Source organism: Dromiciops gliroides, chromosome 4, assembly GCF_019393635.1.
Source record: "Dromiciops gliroides isolate mDroGli1 chromosome 4, mDroGli1.pri, whole genome shotgun sequence".
In the NCBI taxonomy this organism is placed as follows: Eukaryota; Metazoa; Chordata; class Mammalia; order Microbiotheria; family Microbiotheriidae; genus Dromiciops; species Dromiciops gliroides.
In genome coordinates this window covers 267,761,459-267,775,142 of record NC_057864.1, presented here as the reverse complement: position 1 = coordinate 267,775,142, position 13,684 = coordinate 267,761,459, and the positions used below count along the sequence as shown (strand labels likewise).

Here is a 13,684-nt window from a genome sequence, read left to right as displayed (position 1 = left end):
TAATCATATGATTTCTATTCATTTTGTTATTGATATGGTCAATTATGCTGATAGTTTTCCTAATATTGAACCAGCCCTGCATTCCTGATATAAATCCCACTTGGTCATAGTATATGATCATTATTATATATTCCTGTAATCTTTTTGCTAATATTTTAATATTTTTGCATTACTGTTCATTAGGGAGATTGGTCTATAATTTTCTTTCTCTGTTTTGTCTCTTCCTGGTTTAGGTATTTGGACCATATTTGTCTCATAAAAGGAATTTGGCAGGACTCCACTTATTTTTTCAAATAATTTATATAGTATTGGGATTAATTGTTATTTAAATGTTTGGTAGAATTGACTTGTGAATCCATCTGATCCTGGAGATTTTTTCTTAGCAAGTTAATTGGTGGCTTATTCAATTTCTTTTTCTAAAATTGATTTATTTAAATATTTAATTTCTTCTGTTAATCTTGGTCATTTATATTTTTTGCAGATATTCTTCCATCTCATTTACATTGTCAAATTTATTGGTATATAATTGGGCAAAATAATCCCTAACAATTATCTTAATTGCCTCTTCATTGGTAGTGAGTTCACTCTTTTCATTTTTGATACTAGTAATTTGGTTTTCTTTTTCCTTTTTTTGATCAAATTAACCAATGGTTTATTTTATTGTTTTTTCCCCATAAAACAACTTCTAATTCTATTTATTTATTTGTTTGTTTGTTTCATTATTTTCATAATCCAAGAATCTTTTTATTTATTTATTTTTAGTCATTTTTAACATGAATTTGTAGGGGATTAGTTCCAACAGCTCAGGTTTCTTGCCATTGGTCCTCACAAAGTGTGCTTCATGGGGTGGAGGAGGCTGATGTTTCAGTTGGACACAGGTGCCTTTTTCTTTGCCTTCCTTCTTCTTGTGGTCATTTTCTTCAGGAAGCTATCTCTGCTCTTAGAAAGCTTAATATGATCAATACGCCCATTAATTCTCTTGGCTAGAATCTTGCCCTTAACCTGTTTGTTTACAACAATGCCTATGGCATGTTGAGTAACATTATAGACCCATCCTGTCTTGCCATGGTAACATTTGTGGGGCATCCCTTACTGAACAGTGCCCATACCCTTGATATCTATAATATCACTTTTCTTGTATATTCACATATATGTAGCCAAAGGGACAACACCATGTTTTCTAAAGGGCCTAGGAAACATATATTGTGTCCCTCTCCTTTTTCCTTTTGTGTTCGTCATTTTGGCAACTCACTGGAATATGGCAGAGCAGGCAGAAAGGAAGAAGCTCTAATTTTATTTGTTAATTCAATGGTTTACTTGCTTTGGGGGGGGGGCAGGGCAATGAGGGTTAAGTTACTTGCCCAAGGTCACACAGCTAGTAAGTGTGTCAAGTGTCTGAGCCCGGATTTGAACTCAGGTCCTCCTGAATCCAGGACTGGTGTTTTATCCACTGTGCCACTGGTTTACTTACTTTCAATTTTATTATCCTCTCCTTTAATTTTCAGGATTTTCAATTGGTATTTAATTGGGGATTTTTAATTTGCTCATTTTCTAGTTGTTTTCTTTATTTTAATTGCATGCTCAATTCATTGAACTGTTTTTTCTCTATTTTATTTATGTAAGCAGTTAGGGATATACATTTTCCCCTAAGTAATACTTTGGCTGAATCTCATACATTTTGGTATGTTGTCTCATCATTTTCATTTTCTTTAATAAAATCAATTTTTTTCTATGATATGTTCTTTGATCCACTTGTTTTTTCGGATCAGATTACCTGATTTCTGATTGATTTTTAATATCTTACAATTGTCCATTATTGAATGTTATTTATATTGTATTATGATCTGAAAAGAATGTTTACTATTTCTGCTTTTCTGAATCTGGTTGTAAGGTTTTTATGCCCTAATATATGGTCAATTTTTGTGTAGGTTCCATGTACTGCTGATAAGAAGGTATGTTCCTTTCTATTCCTATTCAGTTTTCTCCAAAGATCTATCAAATAAAAGTTTTCCAGAATTTTATTCTTTTCCTTAATTTCTTTCCTGTTTATTTTTGGTTAGATTTATCTACTTCTGAGAGGGGAAAGTTAAGGTCCCCCACTAGTATAGTTTTATCATCTATATTCTCCTGTAACTCATGCAACTTCTCCTTCAGAAATTTAGATGCCATACTATTTGGTGCATATATGTTAAGTTTTGAACTTCATTGTCTATGGTACTTTTTTTTTTTTAAAGTGAGGCAATTGGGGTTAAGTGACTTGCTCAGGGTCACACAGCTAGTAAGTGTTAAGTGTCTGAGGCCGGATTTGAACTCAGGTACTCCTGAATATAGGGCTGGTACTTTATCCACTGCACCACCCAGCTGCCCCATCTATAGTACTTTTCAACAAGATATAGTTTCCTTCTTTAGCTCTTTTAATGAGATCTATTTTTTCTTTTGCTTTGTCTGAAATCATGATTGCTACCCTTGCTTACTTTGCTTCAGCTGAAGCATAATAAATTCTGTTCCACCCCCTTACCTTTACCTTGTGTGCATCTCTCTGTTTCTAATGTGTTTCTTATTAAAATATATATATAGTAGGATTTGGGTTTTAATCCATTGTGTTATCTGCTTCTGTTTAGTGGGTGAGCTCATCCCATCATATTTATAGTTATGATAACTGTGTATTTGCCTCCATGCTATTTTTCACCTGTTTACCTCCTCACACTCTTAACCCTCACTCTTTCCCTCTTCACAAGTGTTTTATTTCTTATCACCACCTTCCTCAATATCCCCTCCCTTATATCAGTCCCCTCCACTCTTCTATTATCCCTGTCTCTTTTTTACTTCCTTATAGGGTAAGATAGATTTCTATATCCAACTGAGTGTGTATGTTATTCTCTCTTTGAACCAACTTTGTTGAGAGTAAGGTTTAATCTTTGTCAGCTGCCCCATTGTCCCCTCCATTATAATTGTTTCTTCATGCCTCTTTTTTGTGGGACAATTCGCCCCCATTCAATTTCTCTCCTCCTTCCATGAAATTTCTTTTTACCTCATTATTTTGGTTTTTTGGGGTGTCATCCCATCAATGTGACCTCATAACCACACACTCTATTTATACTCCTAATTACTCTTATAATAAGTTGTTAAGACTTACAAATATTAATGTCCCATCAATGTCACCTCATAACTACATCCTCTGTTTACATATACTCTTTCTAATTGCTCTTATAATAAAGATAAGACTTACAAATATTATCTTGTCATATAGAAATATGAACAGTTTAGCCTTATTAAATTTCTTATATTTTTCTTGGTACTTTTTTACCTTTTTATGTTTCCCTTGAGTATTGCATTTGAAGGTCAAATTTTTTATTCAACTCTGGCCTTTTAATCAGAAATGCTCAAAGGTTCTATATTTCATTAAACATCCATTTATTCCCCTGAAAGATTATATTCAAATTTTACTGGGTAGGTGATTCTTATTTGTAAACCTAAATCCTTTGCCTTCTGGTATATCATATTCTAAACCCTGTGGTTCTTAAATGTGGAAGCTGCCCAGTCCTAAGTAATTCTGACTGTAGCTCCATGATATTTGAATTGTTTCTTTTTGGCTGCTTGCAATAATTTCTCCTTGATCTTTGAGCTTTGAAATTTGGTTGTGATATTCCTGGGAATTTTTATTTTGGGACTTCTTTTAAGTGGTGATTGGTGGATTCTATTTTGGCCTCTGGTTCTAATATACCAGGGCAGTTTTCTTTGATAATTTCTTGAAAGATATTGTCCAGGCTTTTTTTGTATCATGTCTTTCAGGTAGTCCAATAATTCTTATATTATCTCTCCTGGATCTATTTTCTAGGTCAGTTCTTTTTCCAATGAGAAATTTCACATTTTTTTAAATTTTACTTTATTTTATTTTGATTTCTCACAGAGTCATTAGTTTCTATTTGTTTAATTCTTTCCTTTTCCATTTAGCTAATTCTGTTTTTTAGGGAATTTTTTCAGTAAATTTTTGTATTTCTTTTCCCATTCTATTGACTTTTTTTAATGATTCTCTTGCAGTACTCTCATTTCTTTTCCCACTTTTTCTTCCACATCTCTAATTTACCTTTTAAAGTTCTTTTTAAGCTCTTCTTGGAATTCCTTTTGGGCCTGAAACCAATTTACATTTTTCTTCATGTGGCTATTTTGTTATTAATGTCCTCCTTTAAATATATACCTTCATCTCCCATATCACCATAGTAACTTTCTATAGTCAAGCTTTTTTTTTTTACTCACTTTTATGTCTTTTTTGTGACTTGGCATTTTTATGAGAGAGTTGGGCTCTATTCCTGCACTGTCCTAAGTCAGGAGCTCATCACTGGCATGGGCCGAGGCACCTAGTGTTCTTTAAAAGGTACTGAAACTGTCCTTGAGATTTAATTGACTCAGGACCTTTATAAATATGAATGATTTCATAAGTAAAATCACTTCTAAAAGATAGGCTGTAGCTCTTCCCTCATGCGTTAAGCATAACAGTACAAGAAACACAGGCTAGGGAAAGTGTTATCCTTAATAAAGTCTTTGGTGCTCTGAGTATCCTGCTACAGCTAAGCAAACTTCTCTCACTTTGTTCTTAATAGCCTAAAATTAACTCATTTACTTATAAATCTAATACTGAGGTAGCAAACCAGCTTGATCGATCATAGCCTAGGACATGAATTATACCCAACAAAACTCAAAATAAATGAAATGGAATTCCTTTATCCCCTTACTGTTTATCCCTTCTCAAAACGTAGCATTAGGGAAGGGACTTCTGGTGCCAAGATGGCAGAGTCAGGAAGGAACCCTCTGAAACTCTCCCAAATTTCCCCTTCAAACCAATAGAAAATGACCTCTGAGTCATTCCAGGAACAGGGAAGCAGCCTACCAACCCAACAGGAAAGGTCTGTCTTAGCTGGGTGTGAGGGAAGTGAGGTTCAAGAGCAGAAGCAGCAGTATCAGGTCATAGCAGGGAGCTTGAATCAGGACTCTGAACCTGGGGCAATCTACCAGTAAAGCCCTGCCCTCCTGTAAACCAGCAGCCCCCTAGGCAAGTGAGCAGTCTAGGCAGCACAAGAGGGACCCTCACCAGCCATCCTACAAGCAGCATAAACCATCAGGGAGGCCTTGACCCCACTGCTGACCAATAGTGAGATCCCCCCCTTGGGGCCTACCAGCAGAGAGATTCTTTTTTCATAGCAAAACACCAGCAGATGCTCCAATCCCTGGGCAGAAGGCAGCAAAGTTACTCCTCTAGGGCCTGCTAACAGAGAAGCCCTGTTAAAAGAGCAACCCAGAGGCAGGACACCACTCCTGAAGAAGGAGTCCAAGGGGCCACTCCAGTCTGTCCAGGTCTTCAGGCAAAAGAAAACTGCCACCGCTTGTGGCCCACTGCAAGAAAGGAAATGGCTGATCAAGGTGAATGGGCACACCTACTGGAGATGATTGAGCCTCGAACCCTGCAGTGCAAACTGTTGGAGCCTGTCCTTCCACTGGCCAAGGAACATTTTGCTGGCTGAAATATTCGGATCTGAGTGAAAGGATGAGGCTTTGTCGCCCAGATTTATGCTATCTGGCAGTCCATCTCCAAAGCCCTGGTGGCCTAATATCAGAAATATGGGGATGAGGCTTCCAAGAAGGAAATAAAAGACATCCTTATCCAGTATGACCGAATTCTGATGGTGGCTGACCCTTCTCGCTGCAAGTTTGGTGGACCTGGAGCCCAGGTTCACTACCAGAAATCCTATCAATAAGGAAACTGCTAGGATTGTGGGTCTTTTTGCAATAAATTTGGTATATTTCCTTTAAAACCAAAACCAAACCAAACAAAAAACACTAGTCTAACGTCCTTGGGGTGGAGTGTTAAGACATTGCTCCTATCACAATTTGACATTATACTTTCTATTTTATTTCTTCAATGTTGGTTATGAAATTCATTTTTAATAATTAATTTTGATTTTTCTCTTTCTCCTATTTTATTGAATTAACTAGTTGTTTGATGATTTTATTATTCTTTAAAAATAAACCTTTATTTGACAACTCATTTTTTCAATTTTATTGGAATTTCTATTTGTGCTAAAATTTGTTGATTTTTCTGGGGGAAGGGATTTTTTTTCTTTTTTAGTTGAATTCTCTGCTAATTATCTCTTCATTTTCTGTTTTTTTGATCAAAGTGTGTGGAGATATAAATGTCCTCTTAAGGATTACTTTGACTACATGCCAAATGTTTGGGTATCTTATCTCCTTGCTAGCATTTTTGCTTACAAGTTTATTTATTGCTTCTTTGTTTTGGATTTTCACCCAATGATTCTTCAATGCTTCATTATTTATCCTCCATTCAAACCTAAGTCTTTTCTTCAAATTTCCATTATATATATATATATATATATATATATATATATATATATGTATATATATATACATACATACATACACATATATATGTATGTGTATGTATGTATATATACACATGTTGAGTTATAGCCTCTAAAATTATCTCTATTTTTCAATTATCACCAAACCTCAAACCTCTCTGTCTTAGCATCTCTCAATATAAAGAGTAGTCTTGTCCACAAAGTTATGATAATTTTTGCCAAATGCTTTGCTAAAATGCCAGAATAATGCATCTATGATACTGCTATACCTGTTTATAATTTGAAAGGAAATATGTATAGTCTGCCATAGCTACTTCTTATTCAAGTGATGTGTAAGACAATTAAGTCTCACCAAGCATGGCCTGAAAAAAAAAGAAAAAATTAATGTTCTTAGAAGGTAATATCATATATGCAGATTATGAAAGTATATAGGAAGACTCTCCAAGGATGAGATAGTTACATATATCCCAGCTGTTAACAAAGAGACAAAACCTGATACTTCTAGGGACCCATGCACAAAGCATTTCCCCCCTCATTATATTTTGTAGATATGTGTTACATCAAAAAGAAAAAATGACACACAGAAAATAACCACTTTGCATATTTTGTTTTCTGCTCTCCTCCTTTCTCCTCATCTGAAGTGATATCTTTTGCATCAGACCTACAGAGACCATTTTCCTACACTGATAAAAGTTAATCCACTCAACTTTGGAACTCACCCTGAGAATGAGGTGTCCTGTTCATTGTGTAAGAGAGTGCAAACTTAATTACCCATATTATTAGTTCTAGACTATGTGTCCCATCCCATACCACCATCCAACCTAAACATCTTGCAATCTCCACTGGGATCACACACTTACACAGCAACATTAGCAATATAATTTCATGGGAAATCACATGGGTATTACAGACTATATTAATTTGATTCAGAGCAGAAAAATTTTCACCAAAGAATAAAATTTTAGAATACAAGCTCATTTGTAAAACAATGTAGAGAAGGATAGTGAAGGATTATAATCTGTATTGCCTCAAATTAAAAATAGAGGAAAGCAACATAATTAGCTTGTAAAAAGGTAGGCATGAGGCCTTACAAAATCACCTTTTCCCAAAGGCTTTCACAGAAGAAAATGGCAGGAGGAACTTGCCAATATTTCTAGAATGTTCTGTTTTCATTATTAGTGACCCAGTAACCAAGACAAGGCAGTCCCATCAGTTCAGTCTCAATGTCCCATTTGAGGAAGTTGAAATAACATTAATTATAGAAATAACAGTTGGGAAAAGAGGCTGGACTAGACTAAGCATGTACCCAGGAAATCTATTTGTAGGGCAACAATATCTTGAAAGCACAGAAAGATAATTTCATAAGATTAAAAACCAAAAAAAGGGGTAAGTGGCAAACAATATTACTATCTCATCTAAAGGGGATTAAAAGAATATGAATAATAACTGAATAATATACTTATATTCCCATCTTTACAAAATATTTATGAGGATTTTCACACATAATAATAATTTAATAAAAATAGGTAGCATTTATATAGCACCTTAAGTTTCGCAAAACATTTTAAAAATACCATCTCCTTTTGTTCTCCTAACAACCCTGCCAGGTAGGTATTATTACTAACCCCATTTTCCAGATGAAGAAACAGAAAAAGAACTTAAATTACTTGCCCAGGGTTAGATAGCTGGTAAGTATTCTGGGCTGTTTTTTTACCTCAAATCTTTCTGATTCTAGGTCCACTGCAAACATTTTAAAGTATCTTTGATGTAAATATATGAAAGGCATAGTCAGGCTTTTGCATATTATTTTCTAAAAAGAGACCACATTTTATATTCAATTTACTGAATGGTGCAAACTGGTTGGTTATAAAATAAAATTTTAAAAATACCTAAATTAGCCAATTTCTTAGATTAAGATGTAATTTTATGGCTAAGAATTAGAAGTCAAAGGAATGCCCAACAGTTGGAGAATGACTAAACAATCTGTGGTATATGATTGTAATGGAATATTATTGTGCTATAAGAATTGAAAAGCAGGATGATTTCAGAAAGGCCTGGAAAGACTTATATGAACTGATGTATAACTAACTGAGCAGAACCAGGACATCATTGTGCTTAGTGACAGCAATATTGTTAGATGAAGAACTGTGCATGACTTAACTGTTCTTAGCAATACAATGATCCAAGAAAATCCCAAAAGGACTAATGAGAAGTTTATTATCTACTTCCAAAGAAAGAACTGATATTGATTGAACACAGACTTAAGCATGCTATTTTTCACTTTCTTTCCTTAATTTTTTCCCTTTATTCCAGTTTTCTTATATAAAATGATTAATATGATAATTACACATGTATAACCTATATGTGATTGCTTACCACCTCAGGGAGGGAAGAGGGGAGGGAGGGAAGGGAGGGACAAAATTTAGAACTCAAAACTATAAATAAAAATGTTTATTATTTTTTAAAATTTTAAGAGAGATATAACCTTAGAGGCTATCTTTGAAAAGAAGGATATTCTTATGAAGATGTCAAAATCATAAAAGGCCCCTTAATAATTACAAAAAGAGATGTCTCTATTCAATTACCATCAGATCAACTAGGTGGTACAATGGATAAGAGCACTGAGCCTAGAATCATGAAGACCTGAGTTCATATCTAGACTTACACACTTAGTAGCTATGTAACCTTGGATAAGTTACTGAAACTTCCATTTGCCTAAGTTTCCTCATGTGTAAAATAGAGATAATAATAGCAACCACCACCCAAGGATGTTATGAGAATTAAGAAAGATAATAATTGTAAAGCTGTTAGCACAGTTCCTGGCACATGGTAAGCTCTATATAAACATTAGCTGTCGTCGGGTCGTCGTCGTCATCGTGGTCGTCATCATCATCATCATTATCATCTTTTGTGGGGCAAGGAGGGTTAAGTGACTTGCCCAGGGTCACACAGCTAGTAAGTGTCAAGTGTCTGAGACCAGATTTGAACTCAGGTAGGTCCTCCTGAATGCTGGGCCAGTACTTTATCCACTGCACCACCTAGCTGCCCCCTCATCATTAGTATTATTATCACTAACAATATAAACAACATAAAGAGGGTGATATATATTCACTCCAAAGTTTTTTCCACTGTTACAATGTACACGTTTTACAGGCTCTAACTTGAACAGTGATGCTCTACAGACATTTTGCTATTGCAGGTGCTCCTGTTTACATATGCTGTTGTGCTGGCTACCAGAGTGTCATAAAGCTTACTTTCTTGATGAGATTCATGATTTCTCCAAAGAAAACAGCCTAACAATCCCTACAAGGTAAAACAAAATGGATGAAATGAAAAGTTTGGTGTCCAAACGTTGACTTGTAACTGGATGGCCGATATGTTGATTTATTATATCAGTGCATGCATTTGGGACAAGAACTACAGATGAGACCTTGAGCTGGATGTAGAATTGAATGGGGAAAAAAGGGAATTGGATTGTATTCATGTAATTGAATAGTGATCTTAAGGATCCTAAGCTCCTTACCAGGGTAAAAACTCATCATTTTGGCAATCAGAGAATTTATAAGCACTTAGTAATTGTTTACTTCATGCCCAAAACCATACCAGACTCAAGGGATACAAAAATGAGAAAATTCAAAAGAGAGCTTACATTCAATTGGAGTGGTTATCACATATGTAAATATATCTATCTATATGTATGTATATAAATATGTATACATATATACAGTATAGTCAGAATTTAAAAATCAACATAAAGTAGATAAAGACACATAATTACAAATGAGGGTATTATCAATTGAGGCGAGGATCATACAATTCTTCCTATAGAAAAAACTCTTTGGGATAGAATATGTAAAGTGCTCTGGTAGATCGGGAAATATTTCTGGCTGGAAGCCAATATTTGTTGTCTTCACAAACAGAATAATGTCACAGTCCAAACACGTAACTTACTCTAAGTTCTGATGCTGCTCAGGAAGCACATCTTTGCATATGCATGACTGTCTGACAGCTGAGCAGGAAATGGAAGAGGAATGTATCTCTCGATTTTGTTCTCAGTGACACATACGGGCCTAACGTTCTGTTATTTTGGGGGTGATGGCTATGATTAGAGTCGGTGTTTCCAGAAGACTACCTTATATATAAAAAACCCTGGCTGGCAACTTTGCTCAGAAAAGCTTGAGTGTTGGCCAGTGGTCATTAGTGGGCTGGAAAAGAAACTATTACAAAAAGTGACCAGAGAGTTATGAAAATATTTTACAAATTACTTTGATCAGTCTTTGTGAAAGGGCAACTCTCCTCTTGGTGAAAATTCCTGGGATGATTATCATGTGTTTTAAGTAGTTTCACTTTATAAATCCATGCTTTTAAAATTATAAGAAATCAACCCCAGGGGGTTTCATTAAGCCTGAGACTTCAAAGAAAAGCTGGGGAAGTAGGTGGGGCTGGTAGCTTGAGTTAGTCATTGAGCTGAGGACAGTATCTCTGTTACTTAAATGAGTTGAAAATTAAAATCCTTCATTTTGGAAATAAGAGCTTAGTTGCAGGTTTAATGGTGTCTTAGTTTTGTTTTGTTTTTAATAGAAACAGAAATCTTAAACTATAAACGGAAGATAATTGACTCAATTTTGAAAGGTTTGGGGGCGGCCAGGTGTCGCAATGGATAAAGCATGGGCCCTGGATTCAGGAGTACCTGAATTCAAATCCGGCCTCAGACACTTGACACTGTGTGACCCTGGGCAAGTCACTTAACCCCCATTGTCCCTCAAAAAAAAAAAAAAAAAGAAAGGTTTTAGGGATGATAGTTTTATAATAGGGCCATAGCTGTAGAACTGAAAAGGGACTATCTAGTCCAGGCTCTTTATTTTATAAATGAGGACACTGAAGCACAAAGACTTTGAAGATCCCCTGATTCTAGAGCTAGTGCTCTTTCTGCTGTTCACCTATCAAGGCCACAAGACTAATAATGTCACTAGAAATTGGTATTAATTTCGTTTTGTACACTGGAGCAGAAAACTAGTACATAAGGAAGACAAATGAAGGTTACAGATGCTCCAGGACCACAGTATTTATAGGGACCAGGAGAGGGTAGAAAAGTCCTGACTAAACAGATATGTCATTGACCTGGACACCATAGCTGGGGAGTTATGATAATGATAAAAAAATAGTATGAGTTCATGAAAATCATCTTATTGGGGAATCTGTATAAAGTGGGGTGAGGAGAATTCTCATTCTGAAATTCTCTAATTCTTCCGGTTATACCAGGGAACCATGGAACTCTAAACAACAAAATTTACAACTGGTGATCTTTTCCAATTAGCTTTCTCCACAGACCACACATAACATGCTAAAGTTACAAATGAAAAAACTTCGATTAAAAACTAGGCTATCAATAACCTTTTGTTGGTGACTTGTAGGAAGGCACTCTTCGTTTTGTCTCTTAGAACTCTGAATTTCCATTGAAGCTTGGTTCATGCACCATCTTCTAAATGAGACTTTTTCTGACCTCCTCAGCTGTTAGTACCTCCTCCCTCTGCACAGGACACTATATTTATTTTGTACAATATATATTTTGTAAGTACTATATAGATACACATAAAAAGGAAGCAGGGTACAATGAAAAGGAGACTGAAATTGGAATCATCTCAACATTACTACTTGCTACTTCTGTGACCATGTTAAGTGATTTTTACTCTCAGCCTCATTCCCTTATTTACAAAATGAGGAAGATGATTGAGACCTCTAAATTCCCTTCCAACTCTAAGTATATAATCTTCTATATATGTACATGGTGTCTCCTAAATAAAATGTAAGATCCTTGAGAGCAAGCACTATTTTTGTCTTTGTAACAACAGTGCCCAGCAAAGTGTTTGGCAAAATGTAACTAATAAATGCTTGTTGATAGATTGATTCCATATAAACAAAACTTGTTTTATCTCTTTCCCATTTGCACCCCATAGGGGAAAAAAGAAATACAAAGACAAACATGCATAGACAAACAAAATTAATTCTAGTATCACCTATGTCTATGTTTGTCTGTCTGTCTATGTAGATATGTGTATGCATGTACAAAATTCATCATCTGTCAGGAGGTAAGTAGCATGTTTCATCATGAGTCCTCTGGAATCCTAGGGTTGGTTTTTGCATTGATCATAATGTTTAATCTTTTCTAACTTGTTTGTTTTGTTATATTATGTGTTATCCTGGTTCAGTTCACTTTATTCTATTAATTGATACGAGTCTTTCAGTTTTCTTTGGAATTGTACTCTTCATCATTTATTACAGCATAATAGTATTCCATTATATTTATATAGTAGAATGTATTCAATTATTCCCTACTTTATGAGCACTCAACCTAGTTCTGATAGTTTGCCACCAAAAAAAGGCTGTATAAAATATTTGCTTACATATGGGTTCTTTTCCTCTTTCTTTGATCTTCTTGGGGCATAGAACTGGCAGTGGTATCATTGGGTCAAATAATGCACAAAATTTAGTAAATTTTTTATTATAGGTCCAAATTGCTTTCCAAAATGGCTGTAGCAATTCACAGTCCCAGAAACAATTCATTAATATACCCACTAATGTAATTCCGCACAACATTTGGTATTTTATTTTTTTTGGTCAACTTTGAAAACCTGATGGGGGTGAAATATTAATTCAATTAGTTTAATTTTCATTTCTCTAATTAGTAGAGCTGTGAGCATTTTATTTCCTTGTACAGATATGGATAGCCTAAATTTCTTCCTTAGAAAACTGCCTATTCAAAAAAAAAAGAAAGAAAGAAAGAAAGAAAACTGCTTATTCATATCTTTTGAGGATTTCTCAAGTTAGGAATGTTTCTTATTCCTATAAATCTAGGGGCAGCTAGGTGGTGCAGTGGATACAGCACCAGCCCTGGAGTTGGGAGGACCTGAGTTCAAATCTAGCTTCAGACACTTGACACTTACTAGCTGTGTGACCCTGGGCAAGTCAGTTAACCCCAATTGCCTCACCCCCCCCAATAAATAAATTAATTAATTAATTAATATTCTTATAAATATAAATCTATTTCCTATGAATCTTAGAAATTAGACATTCATCGGAGTTACCTTCTTCCATTATAGTTTTAAATATAATTAATTAGATTATATAAAATTCAAAACTCTTTTTTAAATTATATAATCTGTTTTGTTCCCTTGACTTTTACCTCTTTCCCTGGCCCAGCCCCTTATTACAGGTTCTTACCCTTTATTTCCTTCTAAACTTATTTTTGTGAACCAGCCTCCATGGATAGTTTGTTTTGCTCATAACCCCAAAACATATACTTCTTCTAA

At 35.0% G+C, this 13,684-nt stretch overlaps 1 pseudogene; it reads left to right on the top strand.

The window, feature by feature from the left end:
- Positions 1–4,848: 4,848 nt before the first annotated feature.
- On the top strand, positions 4,849–5,753 carry LOC122755014 (annotated as a pseudogene).
- Positions 5,754–13,684: the final 7,931 nt, after the last annotated feature.